Source organism: Bombina bombina, chromosome 6 (assembly GCF_027579735.1).
Source record: "Bombina bombina isolate aBomBom1 chromosome 6, aBomBom1.pri, whole genome shotgun sequence".
NCBI classification, from domain to species: Eukaryota; Metazoa; Chordata; class Amphibia; order Anura; family Bombinatoridae; genus Bombina; species Bombina bombina.
Genome location: NC_069504.1, coordinates 489,656,194 through 489,680,345, shown reverse-complemented (window position 1 = coordinate 489,680,345; position 24,152 = coordinate 489,656,194). Strand labels below are relative to the sequence as shown.

The 24,152-nt window shown below is 41.6% G+C and overlaps 1 protein-coding gene across 6 annotated transcripts in view; it reads left to right on the top strand.

The window, feature by feature from the left end:
• PEAK1 (pseudopodium enriched atypical kinase 1) overlaps nt 1–24,152 on the top strand; it is a 259,231-nt gene that overhangs the window by 141,881 nt on the left and 93,198 nt on the right. For 2 of the 6 annotated variants that reach the window (XM_053717339.1, XM_053717334.1), the window contains exon 1: nt 3,568–3,803. The exons of 3 other annotated variants lie outside the window; for them this stretch is intronic. The gene's annotated coding sequence lies outside the window, so the exon portion shown is untranslated. Of the gene's footprint in view, nt 1–3,567; nt 3,804–6,242; nt 6,551–24,152 lie in introns of those variants that run through there. One more of the 6 variants, XM_053717335.1, reaches the window with a different exon arrangement.

Below are 24,152 nucleotides of genomic sequence, written 5' to 3'. Positions count from 1 at the left end.
TCGGAGCAGGAAGTGTCAGATGGGAGGAGCGATAAGCGGTAAGGGAGAAAGTTTTAAACATTGCAACTCTTGTTGTCAATAATTTACAAGCCTTAAAAACTTAGCGACTAAGCTTACAAAGTAACAGGCAAACTAGTTTGTGTAACTAAACTAATAAACTGTACCATCACTTTAAGTAGATGAAAACATGTAAAAACATATTTATGCAATATTAATTTTTTATAAAGGTTATAACATTTCAATGTTATGTACATAGCAGAATATGTTCTTTGTATTTTTAAATAGATATTAGTTTATATATCTCTAAATATATATATATATATATATATATATATATATATATATATATATATATATATATATATATATATATATATATAGAGGTATAAATATATATTTGTTTTTAAAAAAAAAGCAGATATATGTAGAAATATTTATTTATGAATAAATAGTTCATATTCCGTTACGTAAAGAACATTGGAATATGAAATATTCATATTTTCATGTTGGTTTAGCCCTAATGAGAATAAGTGATGGTGTTTGTGAGAGGGTAGTGTGTTTTTTTCCATTTTTTTTCTCCATTGACAGCTATGGTTAAATATGTGAACGCACACGCAATATACTAAGCTCTGAATCATGAAAGTTTATTTTTGACTGCCCCTTTAATTCTAGCATAGTTATCGATCTAGTGGAAAAACGCAAAATACCGCTCCACTTGTAATCTAGGTTTTAGACTAACTATGTTGTATTATTTATTTATGCGTTGTTCTTTGTTTTAAGACTTAGAGTTTCTATGTGGAATACATTACATTTTGTAAGTTGTGTGTCATTTACCAGTAAATCGTTTTTTTGTCACTATATGGTAAACAAATTTACCTTTGAGCTTTGAATGAATCTTTCCTATGCATTGAAGACTTGTTTGTATTTTGGTCTGCTGACTCCTGTATTATGTAAGCTGAGTATCTGTAATTCGAGGCTTATGTTCCGGTCCCATTGCTTCAAATGTAATAAGGTGCAGGGGTTAATGTTGCTGTATAGATGCCATCCATTAGCAGTGGAAGTATATCTCTTTGTAATGGGTCTGGTAACCCCTGGGGATCATATGCTCTGGAATAACATCCGCTTTTTAGAATTGCATCCCATGTTAATATACATCTAGGGGTCTTAGATATTATATTTGTGTTTAAGGGTGGCATAATGAATCGAGGGACCCCAGTAGACACACAATGTGAGGATTTTAAAAATATAGAGGAAGTACACTTTATTTCTTCGGGAATTGGGTCTAGTGTTATTAATATATCTCTTTTTGAAAATGTATATTTTAAGCCTTTTTTCTCCTTTTTTTATAGATTTTCTGGTGTGATTATGCTATTTATTCTTGTAATAGTGAAATGTTGTTTGTCCTATTCACAGTCACACACGTGCTAATGTTGTGAACAGTAATAGGAAAGCACCCAGATAAGAATGAAAGCTGACAGATTTATAAGGATAGGTCTGTATCTACCCACACAGAACAGGACAATACAATGTGTGAAGTTGATTAGTACAGTAATAGCAGAGGAAGCAGCCTTGCAGAATGTAGTGGAGCAGACAGACGTGTGTTTGGTGGAGTCAGTACAAGAATGCAAGTGTATGACAGAATTGTGTTTGACAACGCTCAGTAATGGAGTCTATTGAACAGCATTTAAGAAAGATTATTAGTACAATAGGGTTTATTCCAATGCTTTAGAAAAGATTTTCAAATGATTTATCTACAAAAATTTCCATAGACTTTAATGGTGTAGAAAAAAGTATTGATAAGCCTTTCTAAAGAATTATAATATTTCCAAATGACCAATATATGTAGATAGGGCTGTACTGTAGCAGAGAAGGTAGGGCGGTGCAACAGAGGAAAGAGTTATTTTACAGTATGGGGTGTCTTAGCTTATATACTGCAGCTGTCATTTCTCACAGTGCACCTGTTATGCACATTATATTTCACATACATTCCAATTTATCTCACTTGAGATTACGATGCTTGCTATAAAGTTGTATGAGTCTTGTTATAGCTTAAACAGTTTCAATACATTTCATAGAATAAAAGTTTGTTCTGCATGAAATTTAGCATGTGCATATTCCCATTTGTTTTGTTTGGCATTTAGGTACAATTAAATGTATACCATGCATATGTTGCTTTTTGAAAGTTTTAGTGTAAGACTGATTGTATGTGTAGTGTGTGTAGTATGTATGCGTGTGTGTAGTATGTTTATGTGTGTGTAGTATGTTTGTGTGTGTGTCTCGTTTGTATATGTGTGTGTAGTATGTTTATGTGTGTGTAGTATGTTTATGTGTGTGTAGTATGTATGCGTGTGTGTAGTATGTTTATGTGTGTGTGTAGTATGTTTGTGTGTGTGTCTCGTTTGTATATGTGTGTGTAGTATGTTTATGTGTGTGTAGTATGTTTGTGTGTGTGTAGTATGTTTATGTGTGTGTAGTATGTATGCGTGTGTGTAGTATGTTTATGTGTGTGTAGTATGTTTGTGTGTGTGTCTCGTTTGTATATGTGTGTGTAGTATGTTTATGTGTGTGTAGTATGTTTGTGTGTGTGTGTCTCATTTGTATATGTGTGTTTGAATGTGTGTGGGTGCAGTATGTATGAGAGTGTGGGTGGGTGTAGTATGTATATGTCTGTTTGCATGTGTGTGTATTATCTATGTGTGTGTGTTTAGTGTGCAGTATTTGTGTGTGTGTGAGTGCAGTATGTATATGTTTGTGTAGTATGTTTATGTGTGTGTCATATGTATATGTGTGTTTGCATGTGTGTGGGTGCAGTATGTATGAGAGTGTGTGTGGGTGTAGTATGTATATGTCTGTTTGCATGTGTGTGCATTATCTATGCATGTGCAGTATTTATGTGTGTGTGTAGTATGTACGTGTGTGTGTGGTATGTATGTGTGTGTGGTATGTATGTGTGTGTAGTGTGTGTGGTATGTATGTGAGTGTGTGTGTGTAGTATGTATATGTGTGTTTGCATGTTTGTGTAGTATGTATGTGTGTGTGTGTGGTGTGTGTGTGTTTGTATTATGTATGCATGTCTGTACTGTGTGTGGTATGTGTATGTATGTATGCATGTGTGTGTGTTTGTAGTATGTGGGTGTGAAGTGTGTGTGTATGTGTGTGTGCATAGTATGTGTGTGTGTAGTGTGTGTGAAGTGTGTGTGGTATGTATGTATGTATGCATGTGTGTGTGTTTGTAGTATGTGGGTGTGAAGTGTGTGTGTATGTGTGTGTGCATAGTATGTGTGTGTGAAGTGTGTGTGGTATGTATGTATGTGTATTATGTATGCGTGTGTATAGTGTGTGTTTATTATGTATGCGTGTGTGTGGTATGTGTATGTATGTATGCATGTGTGTGTGTTTGTAGCATGTGGGTGTGAAGTGTGTATGTGTGTGTGCATAGTATATGTGTGTAGTGTATGTGTAGTATGTATTTGTGTGTGTCCGTCCCTCCTTCAGGAAATGATTTGCTTGCTGCTGCTAATATTCCCTGCAGGGGGAGAATAGGAGCTAGAGTGAGAAAGAGAGAAACAGACACACACACACTGGCAGTCAGACACAGACAGGCCGGCATACGCTGATCACATACACACTTCCATAGAGCAGTGTATCACACACATTCTGATATACAATTCTGCACATAATCTCGGTTATAAGGCAAATGCAGGCCTGTAAAACACATACATAGCATTGATACACACACAGAGGCTCAGTGCAGCGTGCCATTCAACAGGGAGTGACTGATCTGCTAAATGCTGCGGATACTGGTGAGTCCAGAGACAGCTTTGTATGCATGTGAATGTGTAGCATCTAGATCTTGGTTGTAGACTGACATGAAGGGGGCAGGGGGTTTAAGAGGACTGCATGACAAAATCTGGTGGGGTTTAACAGATTGACAGTTGCTTGTTTCTGGCAGAGGATATGCAGATGAAACTACACTGTATGTTTCTGGCAGAGAAGGGTTAAGGGAGCTAAACTCTGCATATATTTTATGAAAAAGGAGTTATTAATATGATGATCCGCAGGTTTCTGGCCAGGAAAAGGTTTATAAAGCGATGCTCTTTGGGTCTGTGCTTGGGCGGTGAACCTCCTCCCCCATATTGTCCTGTAAATAGCACATACTTTCCCTGCTCCCAGACTGACCCCCCCAGACATACCGAGCATTCCTGTTACTCTTCCCAGGCCCGGGAGGCAGGGAAGCTGGACCTATATACATATATATATATATCTACACAGATACATGCTTACATGCTTTGTCATATACATAAGAACAGCAAGAATCTAGACAGTGCCACATGTATTACAAACCCAGACACATGCTGAGTGCTGTCAAAGAGAAACTGTCACAGGCACACATTCACAGGATACAGTCTGCTGTCAAAACAAGACACACGTATGCTGTGTGTATATACATATTCGCTTTTTGTGTAGCGGAGGATGGTTGTATATCCTATTGTCTGTATTATGAGGAAAGAAGGTGTGTGTGTTTGTGTTCTGATGTCTGAGGGTTCTGATGTTTGTGTTCAGAGGAAATGAGAGCTATTATTTTATATCTCTTTATTAGAATGAAGGGAGAGGTATCTGTTATGATGTTTGTGTTTTAAGAACAGGGTAAGAAATAAGCATGCTGTGTCTAAGATACGCTTTATGTGTATTAAAGTGAGAGGTATTTGTCCTGACACCTGTGTAAAAATAGTGAGAATTATGTGTCTTGGTGTATGTGTATTAAGAGGTGGTTGATCTTTGTCCTAATGTATATTAAGGGGTAATATGAAGCAGTTCTTTGATTTCTGTGTATTAGGAGATGTGTGTAAATGCCAGGTCTTTGAAGACAGAAGAGGAAGACAGCTTTGCATACCTTCACACATAGCTTATGATGCACTCTGCTGTCAGACACAGTTTCTTATACATAAATTCTTTATTGTATCAGAAAACATACATTTTATTAGCTCGTGTTACTGCTGGTGCTTGTGTATAAGAAATAAATAAGAGTTACATTTCCTTATAACTATGTGCTAGGTCTTGAACATGATTTTCTGGCATCACTGGCAAGATGTGCTGCAGATAATTTTCTTTTTAAGGGTAGTGCTGGTTAGAACACAATAATGCAAAGCTCTGCAGATCTCTAGCAGAGGTGGTGTCCCATCACACCCATGTGTGAATCAGAGGCAGGACATAGAGGGTGGAAGGTCAGCCTCAGTATTCAGACCCTTAATGTCTTCCTTCCTCACTAAGCGGAAACAGGTAGCAGAAAACGGCTGACACTGCATAAGTCTAATGTCAGAAGTTGTGAGGTACACAGCTGTGAGTAGAATCAGAAGTGAGGAAAGGGAATAAAGTAGCAAATACAGTAAAAGAATAGCAAAGACAACAACCCCCCCCCCGAAATAAAACAGTAATAAAAATGTATGTACAAGAACCAAGTAGCAGAGACAGTGATGCACATAGCTGGAGTTGTGGGATATTGAGGAACAGATATTAGGAGTTAGTGATAGAATTAACTAAAATAGTGGGGAAAGTGAGTCACCAGAAGTTACAGACATATGGCTAGATTACAAGTGGAGCACTAATTAATGTTCCTGCTCGAGCGCTAACTGCGCTAGAAGTAAGCTTTTTGTGCTTGTTGAGTTGCGCTTGTATTATGTGATGAAAGTAAACTATTTTCGTTCGTGCGTTAACCTGATGACCTCAATAAGCCGAACTTAGAATATCGTTTGCCTTTTCACTTATTATATATAAGTGTAGATATAGATAGGAATATCTATTTAGAAATACATAGAACATTTTCTGCGATGTGAAGAACATTGGAATGTGAGAAATATTTTCAATACATATGCAGTAATAACACTTTATTAAACATGTTTTCATCTACTTGTTAGCAAAGTGCTCCAATGCACTTATATGTGTGTACATATGTATTTATGTGTTCATATGTGTGTATATGTCTGTAAATACATATATACACATATAAATACATATGTACACAGATATATACATATACAGCTTTAGCGATGTTTATGTATGTATGTCTATGTTAAAGCCCTTTGCCTGCCTTTTTTTCTAACACCTGAGATCTCATATCTTTGAGCCCTTATAACTTTTTGTGTGCAATATATTTCCTTCTTAATGCAGGGAGAGTCCACAGCTGCATTCAATACCTCCCCCACTTCCCTCATCCTCCAGTCATTCTTTGCCTTTTGTCACAGGAGGTTGGCAGAGAAGTGTCAGAAGATTTCGGAGTAGTTCCTTAGGAAGGTTACCTGCCCTTCGAGATGGGACTGGAGCTTTAAGTAGTCTTGTCAGCATCTCAGTAAGAGCATTGATGAAATTTAGAGTCTGAAGATGCAGGGAGAGTCTTTCTGCAAAACCACCCAGAGTCATATTAACAGCTCCTTAAGCAATCAGCATTGACGAGTTTCGCTGCCTGCTTTCTTTACTCAAGTCCAAGTCAGAAGCACTGCTACCATCTGTCAAACTTGAAGGACTGTGTCACTGTTCCACGGCATAGATTCCGGTAAGATCGTTTAATTTTTTACACATATGTTAACGATAGAAGACAGGGTCACAGTGGGACTCCTTTATCTTTATGTAATCAAGGGTTAATATCTCCTAAATGGAGATTATTGAACAGGGTTTTTCTCCAACATAGGTGTGTCCGGTCCACGGCGTCATCCTTACTTGTGGGATATTCTCTTCCCCAACAGGAAATGGCAAAGAGCCCAGCAAAGCTGGTCACATGATCCCTCCTAGGCTCCGCCTACCCCAGTCATTCTCTTTGCCGTTGTACAGGCAAAATCTCCACGGAGATGGCTTAGAGTTTTTTAGTGTTTAACTGTAGTTTTTCATTATTCAATCAAGAGTTTGTTATTTTCAAATAGTGCTGGTACGTACTATTTACTCAGAAACAGAAAAGAGATGAAGAATTCTGTTTGTATGAGGAAAATGATTTTAGCAACCGTAACTAAAATCCATGGCTGTTCCACACAGGACTGTTGAGAGCAATTAACTTCAGTTGGGGGAACAGTTTGCAGTCCTTTGCTGCTTGAGGTATGACACATTCTAACAAGACGATGTAATGCTGGAAGCTGTCATTTTCCCTATGGGATCCGGTAAGCCATGTTTATTACGATTGTAAATAAGGGCTTCACAAGGGCTTATTTAGACTGTAGACCTTTTTTGGGCTAAATCGATTGAAATTAACACTTATTTAGCCTTGAGGAATCATTTATTCTGGGTATTTTGATATAATAATATCGGCAGGCACTGTTTTAGACACCTTATTCTTTAGGGGCTTTCCCAAAGCATAGGCAGAGTCTCATTTTCGCGCCGGTGTTGCGCACTTGTTTTTGAGAGGCATGGCATGCAGTCGCATGTGAGAGGAGCTCTGATACTTATAAAAGACTTCTGAAGGCGTCATTTGGTATCGTATTCCCCTTTGGGTTTGGTTGGGTCTCAGCAAAGCAGATACCAGGGACTGTAAAGGGGTTAAAGCTTAAAACGGCTCCGGTTCCGTTATTTTAAGGGTTAAAGCTTCCAAAATTGGTGTGCAATATTTTCAAGGCTTTAAGACACTGTGGTGAAAGTTTGGTGAATTTTGAACAATTCCTTCATGTTTTTTCGCAATTGCAGTAATAAAGTGTGTTCAGTTTAAAATTTAAAGTGACAGTAACGGTTTTATTTCAAAACGTTTTTTGTACTTCTTATCAAGTTTATGCCTGTTTAACATGTCTGAACTACCAGATAGACTGTGTTCTGAATGTGGGGAAGCCAGAATTCCTATTCATTTAAATAAATGTGATTTATGTGATAATGACAATGATGCCCAAGATGATTCCTCAAGTGAGGGGAGTAAGCATGGTACTGCATCATTCCCTCCTTCGTCTACACGAGTCTTGCCCACTCAGGAGGCCCCTAGTACATCTAGCGCGCCAATACTCCTTACTATGCAACAATTAACGGCTGTAATGGATAATTCTGTCAAAAACATTTTAGCCAAAATGAACCCTTGTCAGCGTAAGCGTGGATGCTCTGTTTTAGTTACTGAAGAGCATGACGACGCTGATATTAATATCTCTGAAGGGCCCCTAACCCAATCTGAGGGGGCCAGGGAGGTTTTGTCTGAGGGAGAAATTACTGATTTAGGGAACATTTCTCAGCAGGCTGAATCTGATGTGATTACTTTTAAATTTAAATTGGAACATCTCCGCATTTTGCTTAAGGAGGTATTATCCACTCTGGATGATTGTGAAAATTTGGTCATCCCAGAGAAACTATGTAAAATGGACAAGTTCCTAGAGGTGCCGGGGCTCCCAGAAGCTTTTCCTATACCCAAGCGGGTGGCGGACATTGTTAATAAAGAATGGGAAAGGCCCGGTATTCCTTTCGTCCCTCCCCCCAAACTTAAAAAATTGTTTCCTATGGTCGACCCCAGAAAGGACTTATGGCAGTCAGTCCCCAAGGTCGAGGGAGCGGTTTCTACTTTAAACAAACGCACCACTATTCCCATAGAGGATAGTTGTGCTTTCAAAGATCCTATGGATAAAAAATTAGAAGGTTTGCTTAAAAAGATGTTTGTTCAGCAGGGTTACCTTCTACAACCCATTTCATGCATTGTCCCTGTCACTACAGCCGCATATTTCTGGTTTGATGAACTGATTAAGGTGCTCGATAGTGACTCTCCTCCTTATGAGGAGATTATGGACAGAGTCAATGCTCTCAAATTGGCTAATTCTTTCACTCTAGACGCCTCTTTGCAATTGGCTAAGTTAGCGGCTAAGAATTCTGGGTTTGCTATTGTGGCGCGCAGAGCGCTTTGGTTGAAATCTTGGTCGGCTGATGCGTCTTCCAAGAACAAGCTACTAAACATTCCTTTCAAGGGGAAAACGCTGTTTGGTCCTGACTTGAAAGAGATTATCTCTGATATCACTGGGGGTAAGGGCCATGCCCTTCCTCAGGATCGGCCTTTCAAGGCAAAAAATAGACCTAATTTTCGTCCCTTTCGTAAAAACGGACCAGCCCAAGGTGCTACGTCCTCTAAGCAAGAGGGTAATACTTCTCAGGCCAAGCCAGCTTGGAGACCAATGCAAGGCTGGAACAAGGGAAAGCAGGCCAAGAAACCTGCCACTGCTACCAAGACAGCATGAAATATTGGCCCCCGATCCGGGACCGGATCTGGTGGGGGGCAGACTCTCTCTCTTCGCTCAGGCTTGGGCAAGAGATGTTCTGGATCCTTGGGCGCTAGAAATAGTCTCCCAGGGTTATCTTCTGGAATTCAAGGGACTTCCCCCAAGGGGGAGGTTCCACAGGTCTCAGTTGTCTTCAGACCACATAAAAAGACAGGCGTTCTTACATTGTGTAGAAGACCTGTTAAAAATGGGAGTGATTCATCCTGTTCCATTGAGAGAACAAGGGATGGGGTTCTACTCCAATCTGTTCATAGTTCCCAAAAAAGAGGGAACGTTCAGACCAATCCTAGATCTCAAGATCTTAAACAAATTTCTCAAGGTCCCATCGTTCAAGATGGAAACCATTCGAACTATCCTTCCTTCCATCCAGGAAGGTCAATTCATGACCACGGTGGATTTAAAGGATGCGTATCTACATATTCCTATCCACAAGGAACATCATCGGTTCCTAAGGTTTGCATTCCTGGACAAACAGTACCAGTTCGTGGCGCTTCCTTTCGGATTAGCCACTGCTCCAAGGATTTTCACAAAGGTACTAGGGTCCCTTCTAGCGGTGCTAAGACCAAGGGGCATTGCAGTAGTACCTTACCTGGACGACATTCTGATTCAAGCGTCGTCCCTCCCTCGAGCAAAGGCTCACACGGACATTGTCCTGGCCTTTCTCAGATCTCACGGCTGGAAAGTGAACGTGGAAAAGAGTTCTCTATCCCCGTCAACAAGGGTTCCCTTCTTGGGAACAATTATAGACTCCTCAGAAATGAGGATTTTTCTAACAGAGGCCAGAAAGACAAAACTTCTGGACTCTTGTCGAATTCTTCATTCCGTTCCTCTTCCTTCCGTAGCTCAGTGCATGGAAGTGATCGGGTTGATGGTAGCGGCAATGGACATAGTTCCTTTTGCGCGCATTCATCTAAGACCATTACAACTGTGCATGCTCAGTCAGTGGAATGGGGACTATACAGACTTGTCTCCAAAGATACAAGTAAATCAGAGGACCAGAGACTCACTCCGTTGGTGGCTGTCCCTGGACAACCTGTCACGAGGGATGACATTCCGCAGACCAGAGTGGGTCATTGTCACGACCGACGCCAGTCTGATGGGCTAGGGCGCGGTCTGGGGATCCCTGAAAGCTCAGGGTCTTTGGTCTCGGGAAGAATCTCTTCTACCGATAAATATTCTGGAACTGAGAGCGATATTCAATGCTCTCAAGGCTTGGCCTCACCTAGCGAGGACCAAGTTCATACGGTTTCAATCAGACAACATGACGACTGTTGCGTACATCAACCATCAAGGGGGAACAAGGAGTTCCCTAGCGATGGAAGAAGTGACCAAGATTATTCTATGGGCGGAGTCTCTCTCCTGCCACCTGTCTGCTATCCACATCCCGGGAGTGGAAAATTGGGAAGCGGATTTTCTGAGTCGTCAGACATTGCATCCGGGGGAGTGGGAACTCCATCCGGAAATCTTTGCCCAAGTCACTCAACTATGGGGCATTCCAGACATGGATCTGATGGCCTCTCGTCAGAACTTCAAAGTTCCTTGCTACGGGTCCAGATCCAGGGATCCCAAGGCGGCTCTAGTGGATGCACTAGTAGCACCTTGGACCTTCAAACTAGCTTATGTGTTCCCGCCGTTTCCTCTCATCCCCAGGCTGGTAGCCAGGATCAATCAGGAGAGGGCGTCGGTGATCTTGATAGCTCCTGCGTGGCCACGCAGGACTTGGTATGCAGATCTGGTGAATATGTCATCGGCTCCACCTTGGAAGCTACCTTTGAGACGAGACCTTCTTGTTCAGGGTCCGTTCGAACATCCGAATCTGGTTTCACTCCAGCTGACTGCTTGGAGATTGAACGCTTGATTTTATCGAAGCGAGGTTTCTCAGATTCTGTTATCGATACTCTTGTTCAGGCCAGAAAGCCTGTAACTAGAAAGATTTACCACAAAATTTGGAAAAAATATATCTGTTGGTGTGAATCTAAAGGATTCCCTTGGGACAAGGTTAAGATTCCTAGGATTCTATCCTTCCTTCAAGAAGGATTGGAAAAAGGATTATCGGCAAGTTCCCTGAAGGGACAGATTTCTGCCTTGTCGGTGTTACTTCACAAAAAACTGGCAGCTGTGCCAGATGTTCAAGCCTTTGTTCAGGCTCTGGTTAGAATCAAGCCTGTTTACAAGCCTTTGACTCCTCCTTGGAGTCTCAATTTAGTTCTTTCAGTTCTTCAGGGGGTTCCGTTTGAACCCTTACATTCCGTTGATATTAAGTTATTATCTTGGAAAGTTTTGTTTTTAGTTGCAATTTCTTCTGCTAGAAGAGTTTCAGAATTATCTGCTCTGCAGTGTTCTCCTCCTTATCTGGTGTTCCATGCAGATAAGGTGGTTTTACGTACTAAACCTGGTTTTCTTCCAAAAGTTGTTTCTAACAAAAACATTAACCAGGAGATTATCGTACCTTCTCTGTGTCCGAAACCAGTTTCAAAGAAGGAACGCTTGTTGCACAATTTGGATGTTGTTCGCGCTCTAAAATTCTATTTAGATGCTACAAAGGATTTTAGACAAACATCTTCCTTGTTTGTTGTTTATTCAGGTAAAAGGAGAGGTCAAAAAGCAACTTCTACCTCTCTCTCTTTTTGGATTAAAAGCATCATCAGATTGGCTTACGAGACTGCCGGACGGCAGCCTCCCGAAAGAATCACAGCTCATTCCACTAGGGCTGTGGCTTCCACATGGGCCTTCAAGAACGAGGCTTCTGTTGATCAGATATGTAGGGCAGCGACTTGGTCTTCACTGCACACTTTTACCAAATTTTACAAGTTTGATACTTTTGCTTCTTCTGAGGCTATTTTTGGGAGAAAGGTTTTGCAAGCCGTGGTGCCTTCCATTTAGGTGACCTGATTTGCTCCCTCCCTTCATCCGTGTCCTAAAGCTTTGGTATTGGTTCCCACAAGTAAGGATGACGCCGTGGACCGGACACACCTATGTTGGAGAAAACAGAATTTATGTTTACCTGATAAATTTCTTTCTCCAACGGTGTGTCCGGTCCACGGCCCGCCCTGGTTTTTTAATCAGGTCTGATAATTTATTTTCTTTAACTACAGTCACCACGGTACCATATGGTTTCTCCTATGCTATTATTCCTCCTTAACGTCGGTCGAATGACTGGGGTAGGCGGAGCCTAGGAGGGATCATGTGACCAGCTTTGCTGGGCTCTTTGCCATTTCCTGTTGGGGAAGAGAATATCCCACAAGTAAGGATGACGCCGTGGACCGGACACACCGTTGGAGAAAGAAATTTATCAGGTAAACATAAATTCTGTTTTTTTTATCATATTTGTTATGTGATTTCGACTGCTTAGGTGTAAGAGACTTTGGGCTCATAGGCTGATACGGAACGTACAGGTTGTTTTTCATTTTGAGAGCTACGCAAGTTTTATTAAGCTGGCGCGCTTTTTCCTTTGCAGGGGCGGTCCTGCATGATGCACCATGTGACCGGGTGTGCTCACGTTTTTTTCCACATTTCCAATTCCTGACCAAGTTTCTGCAGATATGAGCAACTTCTCTACCTGTCTGGGTCATAGGAGGTGGTGAGTGCCCTAGCCATTGGGGGTAGAAGGTGCCAGTTGTTCTTTCTATAATTTAAATTAGAAGAATTATGGAGCTCTTCTGGAACAGATGTTCGCTACAATCATTCCTTTAATCTGACTATCCGAAGGGTTTCGAATGTTTGTATTTGAATGGGGAGTCCGATCGAGATTCTCAGAGTGTCCGTAGCTATCCCAGGTTTTCCCTTAGGGGGTTGTGGTCGGGGATCTTCAGTCAGTGCTAATGGATCCTTAACGGGACTTGGAAGGCCTATTTTAACCTTCTGCTTTCGGCTATGTCTCTCTTTGTCTCTTTGTCTAGAAAGGCCAGATCCTAGCAGGAGCAGAAGTCAGTGTTACTGATTGCTCCATTGATGCCCGCGAGTCCGTATTGCGGTTTAGGGGCTTCATCGCCATGGGAGGTACCTTGTTACAGGGATCTGCTGGGTCAAGGTCCCTTGCATCATGGGATATTATTCTCTGAGGCGGATTGTGAGAAGTTGCGTGGTCTTAGCCGAGATATTTTTTTTATCAATTGTTACGGTCCTTTACTTCAGCTCGTAGCTGGTCCCTCGTCATCTATCATAGGTGTGGAGGTCCACCCTTTGTCAGGTGGAGATAGATCGTACTGCTCTCTACTGAGTTCCAGTTTTTTTTCTCCTTATTTTCATCCAGGATACTCTGGAGAAGGGATTGCCTAGCTAGATTTTCTTGTTAGAGCAATCTTGGTTTGGGTCATCTAGCTGTACTAGCCTGAGGGTTAGTTTAGCTGCCTAGCTAGTGGAGGGTTGCAGGTTTAATCCGGCTGCAGTTCCTTGCTCCTGGATTGTGGGCTTGCATGCCGTTTTTAAGATACATTGTTTGTCCTGCTGGTCCAGAGGTTCTTTGAACTTCATGGAGTTAAGTTCCTTTTGCTAGGGGACTGACTGCAGTCAGGCCGATGAGTTCATTCTACTGCCCCTTCTTGCAGTTTTTAGGGAGTTGCATCAGGTTACTTTTGTACCTGTGCAGGTGGTGGTCTTTGAATTTTTTTCTTCAATGATCCCTTCCATCTGTAGATTGTTTTCTACATACTATAATCTCGATGTTAAACTCTTGCAATACTCCTTAAAGGGGTTTCCTTTATAATAAGGCTGTGTTACGAGATTTGTTAGTTTTTTTTCTCCCTAAGATTGTTGTTTTTTCCATGTCATTTCCTTCTTTAAATGGGAAAGGACTTTTTCCCCTTTCGGGAAATCATACCTTGATGTTTCCTTGCAGTCTGCATTAGAATAGACATGAAAATAATATATATAGGAAGCGCCAAAAGTACAGAAGTATACAAGCTCACTAAGAAAGTAACGATTGCATAACCTCATATACTTGCATTAGAATAGACAGTTTGTTTCTGTTGTATATTCGTATCTGGGAAGTGCAAGGGTTTGGAGACTTAGTCGTCTTCCTTATTGTTAGTGGATGAGTGTTTTTTCACTTACTTGGGAGACAGCGGGACACTAGCCTCCTCAGGGGTTTATGGCTCAGTTCGAGAGCAGTGACGTCCTCTTGGGTCTCTGGCATGATATCTATATGGCCCTGATTGTTGGGCGGCTGCTTGGTCCTCCCAGCATTCCTTTTTGCTTCTGTTGAAGCATCCTTCAGTAGTTTGGGTTATTGCAGGCTGTGGTGCCCTCAGATTTAGGCCACCTTTTCTGTTTACCCTCCCGTTAGCATTCAGTGTCCTCTGTAGCTTGGGTATAATTTCCAATAAGTAATGAATGCAGCTGTGGACTTTCCCTGTATTAAGAAGGAAAACATAAACTATGCTTACCAGATAATTTCCTTTCCTTCTGTACAGGGAGAGTCCACAGCTCCCGCCCATGTTCTCCGATGGGTGGCCCTAAATTTAATTTGTTTCTTTTGGCAACTTTTTCACCCTGATATTTCTCCTACTGTTCCTTGTTCCCTTGGCAGAATGACTGGGAGATGAGGGAAGTGGGGGAGGTATTTAAGCCTTTGGCTGGGGTGTCTTTGCCTCCTCCTGTTGGCCAGGTTCTGTATTTCCCATAAATAATGAATGCAGCTGTGGACTCTCCCTGTACAGAAGGAAAGGAAATTATCTGGTAAGCATAATTTATGTTTTTTTTTTAAATCATTTTTATTAGATAGTGTTATTATAAATTTAACTGTACTTTGTTATGTATTTTGATGTGTTTTGTACAACTTTTTTGTTTTGCAAAACAGTTAACCAGAGCTGTAAAGACGCGATAATCATTCTAGCGTAAATTGCGATTGCGCTCAATCGATCAAGTTTACTTTCAACTTGTAATACCAGCGGTAAACCCAACGAGTGCAAACAATCACGATAAACTCCTTATCGTTTGTGCATAACTGTTAGCACTCCACTCGTAATCTAGCACACATTGAGGCATACAACTGGAATATGAGAGTCACTGAGAAACAGCAATGTAGTAAATAACAATTAATACACTTTGATAGTGAAGTAGTAGACAAAGTAGCAGAGTATAAATGAGGTACCACCAACAGGAAATGTGTGGCTATGGAAAACCAATGAGGGTCAGGAGTTGCGGATATTGTGTGCCACATGTCTGTAGCAGCAAGCAAAGTATGGAACAGGACCTGATAAGTAGTGGAAATGAGAAATATAGTTACCTATTTATAACTGTCCCTAACTGGCCACAGCAGCATTGGTAACCTAAATTACAACATTGCAGCTCCCATTGTTTTATAGACACTAAAACTTTACTATTATTTTGTCACTATTTAAACAGCTAATGAAACTTTAAACAATATGTCTACATGATATTGTTAGACTAATTCTTTCTTTGAATGCATTATTCTATCTAGCATTTATTTAGCGTTTAATGTCCCTTTAAAGGGACAGTACACTGTAAAATAGTTTTTCCATAAATGTATTTTTCATGACTCGTTATACCAACTGCAGAGTATAAAATATTTGAGAAATTGCATTTTCAGGTTTATTTGTGTATATGAAGTAGCTGGTTTTGTGCTTTGAAACTACTGCCTATTACAATGGGTTGAGCTTCAGGTAATATCAGATCTCATTATGTTATCACTTTTATGTACACAGACTTGCTTCCTTATCTTTTATTTGTCTGGAACACCAACTCAATACATAGAGAGAACAATGGAACATTATCATTTTATTACTTAACTATTATGCCCCCCCCCCCCCACTGAGGGTGTAATCTCTTCTGCTGGCTGTGTTTACTTAGGCTTGTCAATAGCGTATACGCCAGTATCAAAACTTTCAGTATAGGTTGGGAAACCACAAGCTAAATCAGCTATTTCAAATGCTGAAATATGAGTAAAGGAGCTACTTGCAACCAATTTAATACACTGTAGCAGGTAAAAAGGACCATTGGGACTAATTTAAAGGGGAGAAAGTTTTTGGGTGAACTGTCCCTTTAAGGCAGGGGTGTCCAAACTTTTCTCTCCAGAGGTTTTGGAACTACATTTCCCATGATGCTCAGCTAGATAAAATGCTGGCTGAGCATCATGGGAAATGTAGTTCCAAAACCTCTGGATATCAAAGTTTGGACACCCCTGCTTTAAGGGCACGACTGGATTGGTGAGGCTAGTGAGGTGCATCACAGATTGGTCTATCATTGGTCTAACATAACACAAAGGGCAAAATATATCATCATTGCAGGCGGACAGGTTTGCAAGTAGTGAACCAGTCCACCTGCGATCGCCACTTGCGATCACTTTGCAAAATTAAACATTGTCCCACACCTGCCTAACCACACCTTAAACCACCGGGCTCTCCCCTCAAAACACCTCTGACTTCACCTCCCCCTGCCCTGATCCTGCCAATGGAAAGTTTGTAACTCTACCACTATGCACCCTGTTCCCACCAGTGGAACACCCACAACTGCACCAAAAAGAGTCTGACGCCCATAATAAGGTTTCTAGAACCGCCACTAGCAGCAAGCTTCCAGCAGTGCATTGCAGCTATCCATAGTAATTTTGGGAAAATATTGTAGCCCAGAGGTTGACAAATTTGTTTTACATTCAGCAGCCAGCAAATTATCCAGACAGATAAATGAAGAAGAATAAATTTAGGGAGAAAAAATAAAATTCTAAGCATTTATCAAGCCCTGCTGTAGTAGTTGTCTGACAAAAATGGGGTGAGAAAAATTGAAGCAGAAGAGAGCAGTGACAGGGTTGTGTATGTATGGGAAACGCTGGCATTCGTACTGCCTTACAATGACAGCAAGTGAGGGGGAGGCTGGCACCGTTTCCCTCTATATATTTATTATTTGTACAAATGAATAGGTTGGCATAGCATCACTGAGGAGGAGGCTGGCACTATACATGGCACTAAATATCAGCTTTACCAGTGTTTGTGAGAGGAGAGCCAAGAAGTTTAACAGAATGGGAAATACTTGTGCTGAATATACATGTTCTGGTACATTCATTTAAAGGAGTATGGCATCGCTTGTTTTTCTTCTGTTGCACTGGTGTACAGTCTAATGTAGAAGCTAGCGCGGGCATTTCTTGTGCACTTCTTACATATGATATGGTAACTGTGTTAGATTTGGAAACTGTACTGCTGCTGTAGGTATTGTGATTTTATTAAAGGGACATCAAACACTAAATACATTGTATAAGTATAGTGTTGAGGTTATTCTCTGCCTTTCTACAGCCATGGGTGCTGGCATGTTGAAATCTAGCTTTCACTGCATTCTATCGCTGATGTGTTTGCACATGTGCAGCAACTTTCCTTCAGATACCTGTAGTGTAACCTAGGTTCCAAAATGGCAGCATCCATAATTAGAAGGAGGAGTATGAAATGTATTTAGGGCCAGATTACAAGTGGAGCGATATTTAAGGCTCCCGCTCGAGCATTAATTGCGCTTGAAGTAAGCTTTTCTCCAACATTGGTGTGTCCGGTCCACGGCTTCATCCTTACTTGTGGGATATTCTCTTCCCCTACAGGAAATGGCAAAGAGAGCACCCAGCAAGAGCTGTCCATATAGTCCCCCCTCTGGCTCCGCCCCCCAGTCATTCTCTTTGCCGCTCTGAACAAGTAGCATCTCCACGGGGATGGTAAAGAGTATGTGGTGTTAGTTGTAGTTTTTTATTTCTTCTATCAAGAGTTTGTTATTTTAAAATAGTGCCGGTTTGTACTATTTACTCTACAACAGAAAATGAAGAAGATTTCTGTTAAAGAGGAATTTGATTTTAGCAGTAGTAACTAAAATCTGTTGCTGTTCCCACGCAGGGCTGTTGAAACCAGAGAACTTCAGTTGGGGGGAACAGTTTGCAGGCTTATCTGCTGCAGGTATGATCAGTCATATTTCTAACAAGACATGTTAATGCTAGAAGACTGTCAGTTTTCCCTTAAGGGGTAAGTAAGCCATTTTCTTAGACTCATAAAAGATTAAGGCTTATTAATGGGCTCTATACTGGTTGACACTATTGTGGGCTAAATCGATTGATTTATTTCATGTTTTGAGTGTTTTTGTGTAAGTAAAAGCACTTTTGGGAACGTTTTTATTCGCCTGGCATTTAGTTAGACTACTATTTCAGTCAGAAAGGCCCCTTCACTCTGGTATGCAGAGGAAGGAGGCCCCGTTTTCGCGCCTCAATTGCGCAGTTTTCTTCCATGGCAGTGCATGCAGCTTCATGTGAGGGGTCCTGTGGCTACCAAAACGGACTCAGGAAGGTTTATTTCAGTGCTGAATAACTCTCAGGGAAGGTAAAGAGCCGCAGCAAGGCTGTGGCAGTGATTGTAGTGTACTAAAATTGTTGAATTGAACAAATAGCTCCGGTTTGCTCATTTTAAGGGTTAAAGTCTTGAAACTTGGTGTGCAATACTTTCAAGGCACTAGGACTCTGGGGTAAAAATTTTGTAAAAATCGGACATTGCCTTCATTGTTTTTCAAAATATCAGAAATAAAGTGTGCCTGTTTATTATTTAAAGGGACAGTAACGCTTTTATTTAAAAACGCTTTTATTGCATTATTAGCCTGCCAAAGTCTGTCTAACATGTCTATACCTTCAGATGGCTTATGTTCTGTGTGTATGAAAGCCAAGGTGGTTCCCCCTATTAATGTATGCGCAAATTGTGTCATAGCGTCCAAACAAAGTATGGACAGTACTGCCACATTGAATAAGAATGCCCAAGATGATTCTTCTAATGAAGGTAGTGGGGATAGTTCATTATCCTCTCCTTCTGTGTCAACACCAGTTTTGCCCGCGCAGGCGATACCTAGTACATCTAGCGCGCCAATGCTTGTTACTATGCAACAACAGCAGTAATGGATAATTCTATAGCAAATCTGTTATCCAAACTGCCATCCTACCCTAGAAAGCGTGATAGCTCAGTTTTAAATACAGAAGATGAGCAGGTTGGCGCTGAGGACAATTTATCAGTTATACCCTCACATCAATCTGAATTGGCAGTGAGGGAGGGTCTGTCTGAGGGGGAAATTTCTGATTCAGGAAAAGTTTCTCAGCAGGCAGACACTGATGTCGTAACATTTAAATTTAAGTTAGAACATCTCCGCGCCCTGCTTAAGGAGGTCCTAACTACTCTTGATGACTGTGATTCTTTGGTAATTCCACAGAAATTGTGTAAGATGAACAAATTCTTAGAGGTCCCAGTGCACGCTAATGCCTTTCTGATACCCAAGCGGGTAGCGGACATAGTGACTAAGGAGTGGGAAAAGCCAGGTATACCTTTTGTTCCACCTCCTATATTCAAGAAAATGTTCCCCATTGTTGACCCCAGAAGGGACGCATGGCAAACGGTTCCTAAGGTTGAGGGGGCAGTTTCAACGTTAGCTAAGCGCACAACTATTCCTATTGAGGACAGTTGCGCTTTTAAAGATCCTATGGATAAAAAATTGGAAGGATTGCTAAAAAAGATATTTGTTCAACAAGGTTTCCTTCTTCAACCAATCTCGTGCATTATTCCTGTCACCACGGCAGCGTATTTTTGGTTCGAGGAACTAGAAAATTCGCTCCAAAAAGAGACTCCATATGATGAAGTCATGAACAGAATTCACGCACTAAAGTTGGCTAATTCCTTTATTTTGGATGCCGCTTTCCAATTGGCTAAGTTAGCGGAGAAAAATTCAGGTTTTGCAATAGTGGCGCGCAGAGCGCTTTGGCTAAAATCCTGGTCGGCGGATGTGTTGTCCAAGAATAAATTGCTTAATATTCCTTTCAAGGGTAAGACCCTTTTCGGGCCGGAATTGAAAGAGATTATTTCAGACATTACTGGTGGAAAGGGACATGCCCTCCCACAGGATAGGCCTTTCAAGGCTAAGAACAAATCTAATTTTCGTTCCTTTTGCAATTTCAGGAACGGACCGAATCCTAACTCTGCGGCCTCCAGGCAAGAAGGCAACTCTTCCCAGCCTAAACCAGCATGGAAACCATTGCAAGGCTGGAACAAGGGTAAACAGGCCAAGAAGCCTGCTGCTGCTACCAAGACAGCATGAAGGGGTAGCCCCCGATCCGGGACCGGATCTAGTAGGGGGCAAACTTTCTCTCTTCGCTCAGGCTTGGGCAAGAGACGTTCCGGATCCCTGGGCACTAGAAATAGTCTCTCAGGGGTATCTTCTAGAGTTCAAGGAACTTCCTCCAAGGGGAAGGTTCCACATGTCTCGCTTATCTTCAGACCAGATAAAGAGACAGGCATTCTTACATTGTGTAGGAGACCTATTAAAGATGGGAGTGATAAACCCAGTTCCAACAGTGGAACAAGGTCTGGGTTTTTACTCAAATCTGTTTGTAGTTCCCAAAAAAGAGGGAACTTTCAGGCCAATTCTGGATCTAAAAATCCTAAACAAATTCCTCAGAGTTCCATCATTCAAAATGGAAACCATTCGGACAATTTTACCAACAATCCAGGAGGGTCAATATATGACTACCGTGGACTTAAAGGATGCGTACCTGCATATTCCTATCCACAAAGATCATCATCAGTTCCTGAGGTTCGCCTTTATGGACAAACATTACCAGTTCGTGGCTCTTCCGTTCGGTTTAGCCACTGCTCCCAGAATCTTCACAAAGGTGCTAGGGTCCCTTCTAGCGGTTCTAAGACCGAGGGGCATTGCTGTAGCACCTTATCTAGACGACATTCTAATCCAAGCGTCGTCTCTTTCCAAAGCAAAGGCTCATACAGACATTGTTCTAGTCTTTCTCAGATCTCACGGGTGGAAGGTGAACATAGAAAGAGTTCCCTGTCCCCGTCAACAAGAGTTCCCTTTTTGGGAACAATAATAGATTCTTTAGAAATGAAGATCTTTCTGACAGAGGTCAGAAAGTCAAAGCTTCTAAACGCTTGTCAAATTCTTCACTCTATTCTTCAGCCTTCCATAGCTCAGTGCATGGAAGTAGTAGGATTGATGGTTGCAGCAATGGACATAGTTCCTTTTGCTCGAATTCATCTAAGACCATTACAACTGTGCATGCTCAATCAGTGGAATGGGGACTATGCAGACTTGTCTCCCCAGATTCAAGTAGACCAGGTAACCAGGCTGGTGGTTGTCTCACGATCACCTGTCTCAGGGAATGAGTTTCCGCAGACCAGAGTGGGTCATTGTCACGACCGACGCCAGTCTCTTAGGCTGGGGTGCGGTCTGGGAATCTCTGAAAGCTCAAGGTCTATGGTCTCGAGAAGAGTCTATTCTTCCGATAAACATTTTAGAACTGAGAGCGATATTCAATGCGCTCCTGGCGTGGCCTCACCTAGCAAAGGCCAAATTCATAAGGTTCCAGTCGGACAACATGACGACTGTAGCGTACATCAATCATCAGGGGGGAACAAAGAGTTCCTTAGCGATGAGAGAGGTATCCAAGATCATCAGATGGGCGGAGGATCACTCCTGCCACCTATCTGCAATTCACATCCCAGGAGTGGACAACTGGGAGGCGGATTATTTGAGTCGTCAGACTTTTCATCCGGGGGAGTGGGAACTCCACCCGGAGGTTTTTGCCCAGTTAACTCAACTATGGGGCATTCCAGATATGGATCTGATGGCGTCTCGCCAGAACGCCAAGGTTCCTCGATACGGGTCCAGATCCAGGGATCCCAAGGCGACACTGGTGGATGCATTAGTGGCGCCTTGGTCGTTCCACCTAGCTTATGTGTTTCCACCGTTCCCTCTCCTTCCCAGGCTTGTAGCCAGGATCAAACAGGAGCAGGCCTCGGTGATTCTAATAGCCCCTGCGTGGCCACGCAGGACTTGGTATGCAGACCTGGTGAATATGTCATCGGCTCCACCATGGAAGCTACCTTTGAGGCAGGATCTTCTAGTACAAGGTCCTTTCGAACATCCAAACCTAGTCTCTCTCCAACTGACTGCTTGGAAATTGAATGCTTGATTCTATCTAAGCGTGGGTTTTCAGATTCAGTCATAGATACTCTGGTTCAAGCCAGAAAACCTGTAACTAGGAAGATTTACCATAAGATATGGCAAAAATATATCCGTTGGTGTGAATCCAAGGGATTCCCTTGGAGTAGAATTAAAATTCCTAGGATACTTTCCTTTCTCCAAGAAGGTCTGGATAAAGGTTTGTCAGCTAGTTCCTTAAAAGGACAGATATCTGCTCTGTCTGTTTTGTTACACAAACGTCTGGCAGCTGTGCCAGATGTACAGGCGTTTGTACAGGCGTTAGTTAGAATCAAGCCTGTTTACAGACCCATGACTCCTCCTTGGAGTCTAAATTTAGTTCTTTCAGTTCTTCAGGGGGTTCCGTTTGAACCCATGCATTCCATAGATATTAAGTTACTATCTTGGAAAGTTCTGTTTTTGGTTGCTATTTCTTCTGCTAGAAGAGTTTCTGAATTATCTGCTTTGCAGTGTACTTCTCCCTATCTGGTGTTCCATACAGATAAGGTAGTTTTACGTACCAAGCTTGGTTTTCTTCCAAAGGTCGTTTCCAACAGGAATATTAACCAGGAAATTGTTGTTCCTTCTCTGTGTCCGAATCCAGTTTCAAAGAAGGAACGCTTGTTACACAATCTAGATGTGGTCCGTGCTTTAAAGTTCTATTTAGAAGCAACAAAGGATTTCAGACAGACATCATCTTTGTTTGTTGTGTATTCTGGTAAGAGGAGAGGACAGAAAGCTACTGCTACCTCTCTTTCTTTTTGGCTGAAAAGCATCATCCGATTGGCTTATGAGACTGCCGGACGGCAGCCTCCTGAACGAATTACAGCCCACTCTACTAGAGCTGTGGCTTCCACATGGGCTTTCAAGAACGAGGCTTCTGTTGATCAGATCTGTAAGGCAGTGACTTGGTCTTCTCTGCATACTTTTGCCAAATTTTACAAATTCGATACTTATGCTTCTTTGGAGGCTATTTTTGGGAGAAAGGTTTTGCAAGCCGTGGTGCCTTCTGTTTAGGTAACCTAGTTTGCTTCCTCCCTTCATCCGTGTCCTAAAGCTTTGGTATTGGTTCCCACAAGTAAGGATGAAGCCGTGGACCGGACACACCAATGTTGGAGAAAACAGAATTTATGTTTACCTGATAAATTTCTTTCTCCAACGGTGTGTCCGGTCCACGGCCCGCCCTGGTTTTTAATCAGGTTTAAAAAATGTCTTTCTTTATACACTACAGTCACCGCGGCACCCTATAGTTTCTCCTTTTTCTCCTAACCGTCGGTCGAATGACTGGGGGGCGGAGCCAGAGGGGGGACTATATGGACAGCTCTTGCTGGGTGCTCTCTTTGCCATTTCCTGTAGGGGAAGAGAATATCCCACAAGTAAGGATGAAGCCGTGGACCGGACACACCGTTGGAGAAAGAAATTTATCAGGTAAACATAAATTCTGTTTTTGTGCTTGTCGGGTTGCGTTCATATTATGAGTTGAAAGTAAACTGTTTTCGCTCACACGCTAACCTGACTAGCGCAAAAAGACAAACTTAAAATATTGCATGCTCGTTCACGTATTCCCACATAAAAGTTAATGGAGAAAAAAAGTGGAAAAAAAACACTTCACTCTCACGCAAATCCAATCGCATGTGCGCTAACCTGACATGAAAATATGAATATTTCACATTCCAATGTTCTTCACATAGAAGAATATGTTCTATTTATTCATAAATAAATTTTTTAAAAATTGGTACTATATATCTATAACTATATGTAAACATGATTATATATATATATATACAAGTAGAATCCCAGGAGAAAAATCCAAGGAAGCTCAGGGTCTATTAGCGCTCCAGATCAGGGTAGTACAAAATAAACCCCAAATAATATAAATAACAGAATATTAAAGGGACAGTAAACCTTAAAAATAATGTTATATAATTCTGCACATAGCGCAGAATTATATAACATTATAATAGCCAAACATTTATAAAACATAAT